General features: G+C 39.4%; 2 protein-coding genes and 1 pseudogene across 3 annotated transcripts in view; 2 read left to right on the forward strand and 1 right to left on the reverse strand.

Annotated features, from left to right (window-relative positions):
• Positions 1 to 12,879, reverse strand: part of LOC309848526 (ral guanine nucleotide dissociation stimulator-like) — a 438,233-nt gene that overhangs the window by 216,183 nt on the left and 209,171 nt on the right. The window lies entirely within an intron of this gene.
• The window catches only part of LOC309848891 (uncharacterized protein), a gene marked incomplete at its 3' end in the record, with an annotated part of 339,926 nt that overhangs the window by 200,930 nt on the left and 126,117 nt on the right, over positions 1 to 12,879 (forward strand). The window lies entirely within an intron of this gene.
• Positions 10,979 to 12,879, forward strand: part of LOC309848892 (ubiquitin carboxyl-terminal hydrolase 12-like) — a 43,248-nt pseudogene continuing 41,347 nt past the window's right edge. The window contains exons 1-2 of the transcript in view: positions 10,979 to 10,983; positions 11,427 to 11,490. The product of the transcript in view is annotated as a ubiquitin carboxyl-terminal hydrolase 12-like (transcript). The remainder of the gene's footprint in view (positions 10,984 to 11,426; positions 11,491 to 12,879) is intronic.

Consider the following 12,879-nt stretch of genomic DNA (forward strand, 5'->3'; position numbering starts at 1 on the left):
CTTGAGTAGCAGATTTAAAAGCTTTTTGCTGAGGCGTATATTAAAGTGATAATAATCACCATGAAAACTAAAACCCAGCTTTTAACAGTGGTTGTTCCTGGGGAAAGGAATGTAAAGGGAAGGAGTGGTAAATAGCAACTCCTGTGTTTTTATTTTCTGTGCCCCCTTTACGGTTTGCATTGCTTTCAGATTGCGAGCATACAATATTTATTAAAGTTTTGTACAGGGTTCACAGAAGGGATTTGATACTTATTCTGATATTTTTAACAAATGTCTGTAGGGCACTAACTCTAGATTTTTGAGTAGATTGAGGATTGGCATACTTCCTTCTACCTACACAGTAGCTATCAAAACAAAGTGCACTTAAAGTACTGTCCTCTATTGGAATTTTCCATCCTGTTGCCCAGTTTGGTAAAACGACCACTTAGGAAAACCTCAGTGACTAATGCTTTCATCATTCCTTTACATGGTGCTTTAATGCTATAGAGAAGTTTCACACTCATTATTTGATTATGTGATTTCCATGACAACCCCATGAGGCAGGGAGAGTAGATGTTTCTCTGTATGAGAAGGCAAGGAAATGGAGACTGACAGATTGACTTGCTAAGGTCGTAGGGCTTGTAAAGTGGCAACGGAACCTGCTCTCATGCTCCCGATTCGCTTCTCGTCCCATACCCCTGTGACAGTTCTGCTCCTGCACGGCTCCTTGTGTCCTGGGTGTCTGAAGGGTCTCTCCTACCAGCCCTTATCTTTCCTCTTTGTAACATGCCCCAGACTCCAGTTGTGACATTAATGGCCTTGTTTCCTTCCTGCATTCTGAAATTTGTATTCTAGCTGTGCTTAAAATATATAAATCTGTGTTAATTGTAATTCAGTTTTTGAGATGTGCCACACATAAATGTTGGGTATCATTCAAACTTTTGTTATTTCGGCAGCTGGGCAACCCTTGTTCCTTACCCTGTTGAGCCGATCTTTTCTTAGAGAAATAGATGCCTTCCAAATTTTTCTCATATCCTTGTTTGGTGCTGTTGTGGTTTGCCGAATCAGAGCAGTGGAATTTAAATGTTGTTTACTTCAAGAACTAACTTATTGTCTTGGGCTTGCGATATTGAATAAGCAACACTTGGCCTTACCTGAACCCTACAGTTGTGTTTTTCACCTAAGAAATTTTTATTTCAACTAGTGATTTGCTCTCCAGGAAAACAACAGTGAGGAAGTAAGTGTATTTAGCTCTTGTCTTGGGAGCCCAGTGTAATACTCCTGTTTCTTGATTATGGGTTTTTAAAAAAATATGGTAAAACATATAGAATGTAAAATTTGTCATTTTAACTGACCTTAAGGGTACATTTTGGTGACATTAGTTACGTTCATCATGTTGTGTAACCATCACCACCATCTCATTCCAAAACGTTTTCATTACTCCATACAGAAACTTCAAGCCATTTGATGGTAACTCCCCTTTCCTCCCTCTCTCCAAACCTCACTATCCTATACTCTACTTTCTGTCTTCAATAAATTTGCCTACTTTAGGTAGGCATGTAAGTGGAAGCATACAATATTTGTCCTTTTGTGTCTGGCTTCTTTCACTTAGCATACTTTATTTTATTTTATTTTATTTTATTTATTTATTTGACAGAAATCAGAAGTAGGCAGAGAGGCAGGCAGAGAGAGGAAGGGAAGCAGGCTCCCTGTTGATCAGAGAGCCCAATGCAGGGCTCCATCCCAGGACCCTGGAATCACGACCTGAGCCGAAGGCAGAGGCTTCAACCCACTGAGCCACCCAGATGCCCTCTTAGCATACTTTTTTCAAGGTTCATTCATTTGTTGCATGAATCCATACTGCATGTTTTTAAATGGCTGAATAATATTCCTTAATATTGCATTGTATCATTCCATATCTTGTTTATCCATTCATCCCTTGATAGGCATTCGGAGTTGTTTCTACCTCCTGGCTATCACAAATAATGCTGCTGTGAACACTGACATATGTGTATCTCTTTGACTTCCTTGTTTCAAATCTTCTGGATATATACCTAGGACTGAAATTATTGAGCCAAAAAGCCATACTTGACTCTTTGAGGAACCACTGAGTCTCCCTATATCCTCATCATGACTTGTCATTTTATTTTTTATTTTTATTTTTATTGTCTTGATTCTAGCCATTCTGATGGGTGTTGAAGTGTAGTACCTTGTGATTTTGATTTGCATTTGCCTGAGGAGTAAGGATATTAAGCATCTTTTCACATACTTATCTGCCAGCTGGGTTGTCTTTTTGTTTTTTTTAAAGAGAGGAGGGGGGTGGGACAAAAGAAGAGAGAATTTTTTTGTTTGTTTGTTTTATAAAGATTTATTTATTTATTAATTTAGAGAAAGCAGCGGGCAGGGGTAGAGGGAGAGAAGAGAGAGAGAGAGAGGATCTAAGCAGATTCCATGCCCATTGTGAGCCTGATGGGTGCTCAATCTCAAGACCCTGAGATCATGACCTGAGCCAAAATCAAGAGTTGGACCTCTGACTGCCTGAGCTACCCAGGCACTGCCTCTAGTTGTCTTGAATTGTGGAAGTTCTTTATACATTCTGGATTTTAATCCCACTTGGTCATGAGTAAGAAGGCTTTGAATGTGTTGCTGAATTTGGTTTGCTAATATTTTGTTGAGTATTTTTTCATCTCCATTCATAAGGAATATTGATTGGTGTGCACTTTCCTTACAGTGTCTTAGTCTGGCTTCAGTGTCAGGGTAATGCTGGCCTCATGAAATGAATTAGGAAGTGTTCCTTCTTCTTTAGTTTTTTGAAAGAGTTTAAGAAAGTTGTTAATTCTTGTTTAAATGTTTGATAGAATTCACCAGTGGAGACATCTGGTGCTGGACTTTTCTTGTCGAGAGGTTTTCAGTTACTGACTCAGTCTCCTAACTTGTTTTAAGTCTTCCAATTTTTTATTTTTTTTCTTGACTCAATTGGCAGCTTGTATTTTTAGGAATTTGTCCATTTCGTCTGGATTTTGCAATTGGTTGGCATACGGTAGTTGGTCATGATATTTTCTTAAAATCTTTTCGTTTCTGTCATGTTGGTAGTAATATTCTGTCTTTTCTGATTTTATTAATTTGAATCTTTGCTCTTTTATCTTCATTAGTCTGGCTAAAGGTTTGTCAAATGTGTTGATCTTTCCAAAGAATCATTTGGTTTTGTTGATTTTCTCTATTCTTTTAACTTCTGTTTCATTTATCTACATGTGAATCTTTTATTATTTCCTTCCTTCTGCTAGCTTTGTGGGTCAGATTGCTCTTCTTTAGTAAACTCTTTCTTCATTGTTAATGTTGGCTTATCTGGATCTAATTTTTTTACTCTCTGAGCGTTGCTTTTGCTGTATCCCATTTGTTAACACTGTATTGTGTTTTTGTTTTCTTTCATCTTAAGGTATTTTCTAATTCCCTTTGGTTTCTTCTTTACCTCTTGGTTGTTTAAGAATATGTTGTTTAATTTCCACATACTAGTGAGTTTTTAAGTTTTCCTTGTTTTTTCAGTTTGTAGTCTTATTACAGCGTGGTCAGAGAAGATACTTTGTATGATTTCAGCCTTTTAAAATTAATTAAGGCTTCTTTATGGTCTAATGTAATATATTCTGGAGAATCTTCTGACTGGACTTGAGAAGAATGTATATTCTGTGGTTGGGTGGAGTGTTCAATTTATGTCTGTTAGGTTTATTTGGTTAACACTGTTGTTGAAGTCCTGTTACCTCCTTGAGCTTCTTTCTGGTGGTTTTTATCTATTATTGAATGAGAATATTGAGTTACCCATCTATTGTACAACTGCCCCTTTCCCTTCAATTTTGTCAGTTTTTAAAATTTATTTTTTTAATTGAGGTAGGATTGGCCTGTACTGTACAGGTACACAACATCATATTTGATGTTCATTGTGAAGTAGTCATCCCAGTAAGTGTAGTTTCTATTTGTCTTCATAAAGGATTACAAAAGAATTTCTTTTTGTGTTAAGAACTTTCAAGATCTGTTCTCAGCAACTTTCAGATATGCAGTTTAATATTATTGACTTAGTCATCATGAGGAACATTACATTTCCATAACTTACTTTTTTATTGATCCTCTTCACCGGTTTTAACCACCCCCCCCCACTACTGGCAGTCTCCAGTCTGTTATCTGTGTCTGTGAGTTTTGTTTTGTTTTGCTTTATTTTTTTCTCAGCTCCACATAAAAGTGAAAGCATGTGGTATTTGCCTTAATGTGTTTGACTTATTTCACTTAGGGTAATAATCTCAAGGTCCATCTTTGTGTTACAAATGACAAGATTTCATTCTTTTTTATGGGTGTGTGTGTGTGTGTGTGTGTGTGTGTGTGTTGTTATTTGGTTCTTATATCAGCAATGCTGGCCTTGAAAGATGGGTGTGGCAGTTTCGGAAGAGTTTGAGAAGGCTAGGTATTGAATATTCTTCGAACGTTTGGTAGAATTTCCCAGTGAAGTACATCTGATCCTGGACTTTTGCTTGTTGGGAGGATTTTGATTATTGATTCAGTATCCTTACAAGTAGTCAGTCTTCTTAGACTTTCTGTTTGTTCAGGATACTGTCTTGGAAGATTGTATGTTTCCAGGAATTTATTCATGTCTTCTAGGTTGTCTAATTCGTTGGCATATAATTATTGATAATAGTCTTTTAGATCCTTTGTATTTCTTTGGTATCATTTGTAACTTCTTTTTCATTTCAAATTTTATTTGTATGAGCTCTGTCTCTGTTGTTCTTAGTGAGTCTAAAGCATTGTCAGTTTTTATTTTTATCTTTTCAAGGAAAAGAGACTCTTCGTTTCATTGATATTTTCTAATTTTTTGTCTCTATTTTATTTCTTTCATTTTTTTTTAAAGATTTTATTTATTTATTTGACAGAGAGAAATCACAAGTAGATGGAGAGGCAGGCAGAGAGAGAGAGGGAAGCAGGCTCCCTGCCGAGCAGAGAGCCCGATGCGGGACTCGATCCCAGGACCCTGAGATCATGACCTGAGCCAAGGCAGCGGCTTAACCCACTGAGCCACCCAGGCACCCTCTATTTTATTTCTGCTATGATTTATATTATTTTTTTTCCCTACTATGCCTGGCCTTAGTTTTTCCTTTTCTGGTTACATTAGGTATAAAGTTAGGTTGCATATTGGAGATTTTTCTTGTTTCTTGAGTTAGACCTGTATTGCTGTCATTTTACCTCTTAGAACTGCTTTTGTTCCATCCCATAGATTTTGGTGTGTTATATTTCCAATTTAATTCGTTTCAAGGTATGTTTTTAAAATTTTTTTCTTTTGATTTCTTCATTGACCCATTGGTTGTTCAGGAACTTGTTGTTTTTTTCTCCATGTATTTGTGATATTTTGGTTTTGTTTTCTTCTTATAATTGCTCTTTAGTCACACTGTTATGGTTGGAAAAAAATACTTGATATGATTTCAGTTTTCTTACTTTAATTATTAAGACTTGCATGGTTAAAATCTGTTTTTGAGACTGTTTCATGAATACTTGAGAAAATTGTCTATTCTTCTTTTGGATGGAATGTTCTATATGTGTTTATTAAGTTCATCTAATCGTATATGTTGATTAAGGCTGTTATTTCCTTACTGTTTTTTTTTTCTTTTTTTTTTGGTCTGGGTTATATAACCATTGATGTAAATGGACTATTAAAGTCCTTCACTATCGTATTGCTGTCAGTTTCTCCCTTTAGGTTTGTTAATAGTAGCCTTATATATTTAGGTACTCCTGTGTTGGGTCCAAAAATATTTCCGAATGTTGTATTTTCTTGTTGGATTGATTTCTTTATTTTTATGTAATATCTGGTCCCTGTGTTTAAAGGCTATTTTGCTTGATACCCCACCTACCTTTTAGTTTTCATTTGTATGGTATATATATTTTCATCCCTTCACTTTCATTGTATGGTCTTATGTCAGAAGCGAATTTCTTTAGGCAGCATATACATAGGTTGTGTGTATGTGTGTTTAATTCTTTCAGTCACTCTGTCTTTTGGTTGGAGAATTTTGGCGATTTATATTTAAAGTAACTAGTGGTAGGTATGTACTTATTGCCATTTTGTAAATTGTTTTTTGGATGTTTTGTACCTCCTCACTTCTTTCTATGTTTTTTTGTTCTCTTCCCTGTTTTGATGATTTTCTGAAGTGTTATGCTTAGAATACTTTCCTATTATCTTTTGTGTACCTACTGTAGGTTTTTACTTCACTTTTACCTGAGACTCACTTGTAAGAGCCCATTTATAGAACAGTCTGTTTTAAAGGTAATGGGAAGTTAGTTTTGAATGCATTCTAAAGCTGCAATTTTTACTTCTTCTCCCCTATGTTTTATATTTTTGATGTCACATTTTACATCTTTTTATTTTGTGTATTGTTTAATTACTGAAGTTTTATTTAGTTTTTATTACTTCTTTTAATCTTATACTAGCTTTATAAGTGATCATTTTCACTACTTTTATTGTTTATTTACTTATACGAGTAAGATTTTTACTTTACTATGTTTTCTTGTTACTAATTAGTGCCTTTCCACTCCCCTACCCTCCATCTTGAAGATGTCCTTTTAACAGTTCTTGTAAGGTTCATTTAGTAATAAATCCCTTTAGCTATTGCTTGTTTGGAAGACTCTTGCCTCTCCTTGAGTTCTAGATGATAACCTTGTTGGATAGAGTTCTTGGTTGAAAGTTTTTTTCCTTTCATATTTCACTTTGGATGTATCATTCCACTCCCTCTGGCCTGCAAATAAATCTCCTTCACATGGTTTAGGTGTTTTTCAATCTGCTGCTTTTGCCCTGGGTCTGGGAATGAATGAGTCTGCACACAACCCCTCTAAGAGCAGAGTCTTTGTTTCCTACAGCCCTGTTTTTCTTCTGAATGTAAGCCGTGCTGGTTTTCCAAATCAGATGTTTGAAGGGTTTGTGTCTCTGGTACAGAGGGCCAGGAGCTTGAAGGAAAACTCAGTGCTGAGCCAAGGGCTCAGGTACTTGAAGGAAAGCTCCGTATTTGTGAGATCTCTCTCAGCTCCTTCTGATTGTAGATCATGATACCAGGGTTGGGGTTTTTGGAAAGATAGTGTCTCTGCCTCTATTTCCCTTCTTGATGTGGCCTTTTTTATCCTCTGTTGTGGAGGATTTGTTCAGCTAATTTTCATCCCCCCTCCCCCCAGTTGTTGCATATTAGCTGTAGATTGGTTTTGTCTATGGAAGGAAGTGAGTTCAGGATTCTCCCACTAGACCAACTTCAACTGTCTCAGTTTTGTCAATTGTTGGTTGGTGCTTGTTATGTTGTCTTGATGGATTAAACTTTTTTATTAGTATGTAATATTCTTTGTCTCTTATCTTCCCCTCCCCCCTAGCTTTACTGAGATATCAACATATGACATATAGAAGTTTAAGGTGGTAATATGATACCTGTGTGTATTGCAAAATGATTGCCACCTGAAGATTCGTTACCACCTCCCACTCTGCACATAATTGCCGTGTGTGTGTGTGTGTGTGTGTGTGTGTTGATAACATTTAAGATCTACTTTCTTAGATCTTTCAAGTATATAATACAGAATTGTCCCAAGTTTTTTTGGGTGTATTTCACACACAATGTAACGTTGGTTTCAGGTGTACATATAACTTTTTTTGACTTAAAAATCTATTTTGTCTGATAATAGCTTTCTTCCCTCTGGCCCTTTTTTAGTTACCATTTGCAGACATCCTATAGTTAGATTTGTTGTTGTTGTTGTTAAGACTTTAACAAAAAGGGGAAGGGTCAGAGGGAGAAGCAGACTCCTTGCAGAGCAGGGAGTCTGATGTGGGACTCCATCCCAGGACTCTAGGATCATGACCTGCACCGAAGGCAGTCTCTTAACCAAGTGAGTCACTCAGGCACCCCAGATCATGTTTTTATCTGTTCTGCCATCTACCAGTTAGAGAGCTGAAGCCGTTTGCATTGAAAAGTAATTGCTGATAAGGAAGGAATTCTGCATTTAGGTATTTGTTTTCTGTGTGGTTTCTTTCATTCTTTTATTGTTCTTTAATTTCTCTGGTAGTGCCTTTTTGGTATTTACTGCATTTCTTTTAATGTACCATTTTGATTCCCTTCTTTTTTGTATATTCCTTAGTTTTTTCTTAGTTTTCTTCAGTGTCAGAATAGGTGTCTTAAACTTACAACAACTTAGTTTGAATAGCAGTTCAGTTCAGTTTCAGGAGTACACAAACATTCTGTGTGGGTACATCCCTGTCCCTCCACCTTTATATAGTGTCACAGACTACATCTGTACATTGTGCACATCTTAACACAAATCTATATTTATTGTTTAATGTGTTTTTTCAATCCTATATAAAGAAAAGGGGAGTTAAAAGCAAAAAGTACAGTAATACTGGCTATTGTATTTACGAGTGTTCTTTATTTCATTATATGGCTTTGAGTGATTTCCCTAGCCTTTTTTTTTTCTTTTTTTTTTTTCCCCATCTTCGCCCAATGGATTCCTAGTATTTTCTTGGAGCTCAGGTCCACTAGTAATGAATCCCCTTGAGGCCTGTCTTGGAATGTCCTAATTCTTCATTCCTGAAAGATACACTTTTTCTTTTTCAGCACTTTAAAACCTGTCATCCCTCTGTTGAAAAAGCAGCTCCTAATCTTACTGTGGATCCCTAGTATGTGATGAGTTGTTTCTGTCTTGCTGATTTTAAGGTTTTTCTGTCTTTGTCCTTTGGCAGTTTGATTGTTATGGGTGGATTTCTTTGAGGTTTTCCTGCTTGGAATTTGTTGAATTCCGTGGATATGTGGATTCAGGGCTTTCATCAAATTTAGGAGGTTTGCAGCCATTTTTACCTTCAGATTTGTTTTTTTTTACTGCTTGTGTTCTAGATCAAGTGCCTATGCTGCTATTAGAATCAGTCCATTGGGGCGCCTGGGTCATTAAGCATCTGCCTTTGGCTCAGGTTGTGATCTCCGTGTCCTGGGATCGAGCCCCGAATCAGGCACCCTGCTTGGCAGGAAGCCTGTTTCTCCTTCTCCCACTGCCCCTGCTTATGTTCCCTTTCTCACTGTCTCTCTGTCAAATAAATAAATCTTAAAAACAAAACAAACCAGTTCACTGACGTCCTGTACGGTAGGTCAGAGACTTAGCCCTCTTCTAGCACCGTCCCTGCCCATGCTCTGGCGTGGAATTCACCACTGCTTTAGTTTTCCACATCCTTAATTTTCATTTATTCATTTTCGTTAAATTTCATCCTTAATTTTCATTTATTCCAAGTCTTCAGCAGCACTAACAAATGCAAAAAGACTTCCTCAGTACCAGTTTGCACTGCGTCAGCCCCAGAATGTTAACATCCCTCTGGAGCCCTGTCATCCTGCCGTGTGGCCTCTGCTTCCTTTTACCGTTACCCCGGACAGCCCTTCGCTTCTCTCCTTCCCCGGATCCCCTCTTCTGCTTGGGTTTTTCCCTGCTTTGTGGAACGTGTTCTGTAGTAGCTTCTTCTTCTTCTATTTTTTTTTAAAAGATTTTATTTATTCATTTGACAGACAAAGCGCACAAGTAGGCAGAGAAGCAGGCAGAGAGAGAGGAAGGGAATAAGGCTCCCTGCTGAGTGGAGAGCCCGACGTGGGGCTCGATCCCACGACCCTGGGATCATGACCTGAGCCGAAGGCAGAGGCCCCAACCCACTGAGCCACCCAGGCGCCTCCTGTAGTAGCTTCTTTAGGGAGTGTGCACAGGAGGTGACTTTGAGATCTTGTGTATTTAAGAATGTTTTGGTTATTGTCAAAACTAGATGGAGATCCTAAGTTACAACCTTCCTTTAGAATTGTAAGGGGGTTACTCTGTGGACTTCTGGCTTCCGTTGACATCGGCAGGACTGATGCCCTTCTGATTCTTCATCTCTTCTGTGTGTGGCTTTTGTCCCTTAGAAAGATGTTCTGGGAGGCTTTCCTTTCAGAATGTGAATGGATAGCCAGTGTTCTGAAATTTCATGATGCGTCTTCGTGCCTCCCGCTGTTGTTGTGGACCATTTAGACCCCAAGGCCCCATGATGTGGTCCTTCGTGTCTCCTGCTGTTGTTGGCTGTTTATCAACCCATTTAGACATGTTTCATTTTCCTCAGTTCTAGAATATATCTGATACTAGTATTTGGATAATTGCTTCCAATCAGTGTAATCTCTTTGTTCTTTTTTCATATAGTCTTAGTTGCATATTGAAATGCAGATTCATTCTCTGTTTTCCCTCCTTTTTCTTCCATTTTTTCATCATCTGATATTATTCTACATTTTGGACTATTGCCCTTTTTGGTCCAGTTCATTGCACTTTTTATTTCGTAGAGTGTTATCTTAATTTTTTTTATCTTTTTTTTTTTTTCCATTCATGTTTTATAGGGCCCCTTTCAGCCTGGAGCTGGGCCCTCCGCTGCTGCCCACCTTCCCCGGCTCTGTCCAGTTGCCCAAGGGAAGGGCAGGGCAGGGCAGGGCAGGCAGAAGGAAGGGGCTAGAGACAGATCATTAGCCCTCTCCCCTCCCCCCGGGGGAGGGCCATCCCAGTCTCCAGAGCTGGCCCCAGGGCCACCAGTCCAGCCGCCCCCAGCCAAATCCCAGCTATGGGGCACTGGGGGCGGCCCTGAAGGCCGGGCCTCTGCGAGCTATGTGGCCGGCGTGTGCCCGTTGGCCAGCCGCCCAGCTGTCCGGCTCCGAGGGCCGTCGGTTGGGCCGCCCCAGGCCTGGCAGCCGCGCCGTTCTTCAGCGGCAGGTGCTCGGGGACCGCCTCCCCGTCGCTCGAATCGGACTCCTCCACGTCGCTGCGCACGTCCTTCTCCATCCGGCCTTTCTTCACGAAGCTGTAGATCATGCGGAGGATGAGGCACGACCAGAACACGTGCAGCAGCTGCAGCATCACCAGGAGGACGTTGAAGAAGTAGTAGCCGAAGAAGGGGCCCCACTTGGCGATGGACTCGTAGTAGGTGGTGTAGAGGATCTGCGTAGGGAAGAGCATGAGGCGAGTATAGAAGAAGGAGGCAATATTCTGGTTTTTCCCCCAAGATATTATTTATAATTTTTGTTGGTGAGGTTTTCTTATGCTTACTGGATTGTTTTGAGCCCCCCCTCCCTCACTGTTTTAAACTCCGTCTTTTCTAATGGGAACTTTCCTTAAATTTCATTCACACATACAAGTGAGACTCTGAAAAGCTGATTGGGACTTGGAGTACTATGGGTGGAGCTTGTCTGCTGTGGTTTCCTCTAGGGTGACCCTTGGCAGGCAGGTGTTAGAAATGGCTGCATCCCCCCACCTCCCATTCCAATGGCTGGAGCATTTCCTCTGGGACTCTTACTTGGTGCTGAGGGACTTTCAGTTTCTGTCAGAGGTAGCTTAGTTCAGGGTTTTGTTGAGCCCTCTGTCTTCTGTTTGGTGCCTCACTGCTGTCCTCTGCTGTCCTGAAGGGCTTTTGAACCGGATTCTTCTGTGCAGCTTCTGTGGAGACTAAACCTGCAGTTGAAAGAAAGGGTAAGTGTCATCTAGGGGTCTAAATGGTCATTTTAAAAGACTTCTGACCAGACCGTGTTTTTAGGGGAAGCTCGACCCCTCCCCCCTTTTCTTGGCCTTTTGAGTTTTTGCTTAATATCTTCTTTTACTGTCATATTATTGGGGTTTTGTGGGGAAGGTGGGGAGATGACTATTTAATTTCCCTGGTTTAACACGATCTGGGCCTCTTCTCACGTCTGAAGCATCCGTGCTTACGAGCAGAGGTGTCTGTGATTGGAAGCCTGGTGTACATTCTGGCAATTCTGGCAAGGGCAGCACCCTAGCTGCTCCACTCCCATGAACTCCTTCCCTACGGCTCCCACCCGGATTCGGTTCACGTTCTTACGTTGATGTGTGTCTAGAATTGTGTCTCAGAAGGACCCATTTTCTTCAGCAGAGGAATGTTTTATATATTGAAGACTGTTTTACCTTTAATCCTATCCAGTTTAAGTATTTCAGTCTCTCCGTTTTGTGTCTGACTGTAACTTTTTCTGTAGATAGACTCAGAACAACTAAAACAACATCCTTGAGAAAATTTATTATAAAATGAGTTCTGAAATTAGTCTATTTTTTTGTTATGCTGTTTTTTCTCTGATATATTGCTCTGTGTCAGCTGTGTAAAAAAAAAAAAAAAAGGATTTCTAAGAAGGTTTTATTTTTATTATTCTCCATGGATCAATCAATCCAAATTAAGAGGGTGGTATTTGTGCTTCTCCCTGAAACTGACTAACTGATACTGAGTAACACCCAAGAGAAGCAGGAGGGAGTGGAGTTAGTAAGAGATCTTTAGAGGAAGCTTTGTCTTTTATCCCTTCCAGAGACTCATCTAATGGGTAGAAATGTAGTTTCTGATCTCTGTGCCTAGTTATTATGAAAAATTGGGATCTCTGAGGTAGCCAGCGTTCCAACTATGAAAGATTGAGGAACACCTGAATTATATTGAGAAATTAATTGGTGGTCAGAGTAGATGCAGCAGAACTAGTATAGTGTTTAACTCTGTGATTTAAACTTTCAGGCTACCTTCCGACTGTCTTCTATACTGTTAACTTTTTTCTATAGGTCCTGTTTTGCAGCTCTTAAAATATCATCACTCTTTCTCTCCCCCCCCCCCCCGCGCCTTCTTCCTTTTTAAGAAATTTTTGGAGTTAATCACACTATAGGAGTCCCTTAAAAATGAAGGGTGGAGCTTTGTGGGGGGAGGGTAGGAGAGGGTAGCTTATTTAATTCAGAGGTAATGTTGTGACTTTTTTTTTCCCTCTCTGTACCTGTCTACAAGGTAGTTAGTGTTGAAACAACACTGGAATGTAACTGCTTTAAGAACTCTGGTTTATCTTTTCCAATAATTGAATTTTGTTAAAATGAGGCACACGT

Source organism: Mustela nivalis, assembly GCF_964662115.1.
Source record: "Mustela nivalis genome assembly, chromosome: 15".
Taxonomy (NCBI): Eukaryota; Metazoa; Chordata; class Mammalia; order Carnivora; family Mustelidae; genus Mustela; species Mustela nivalis.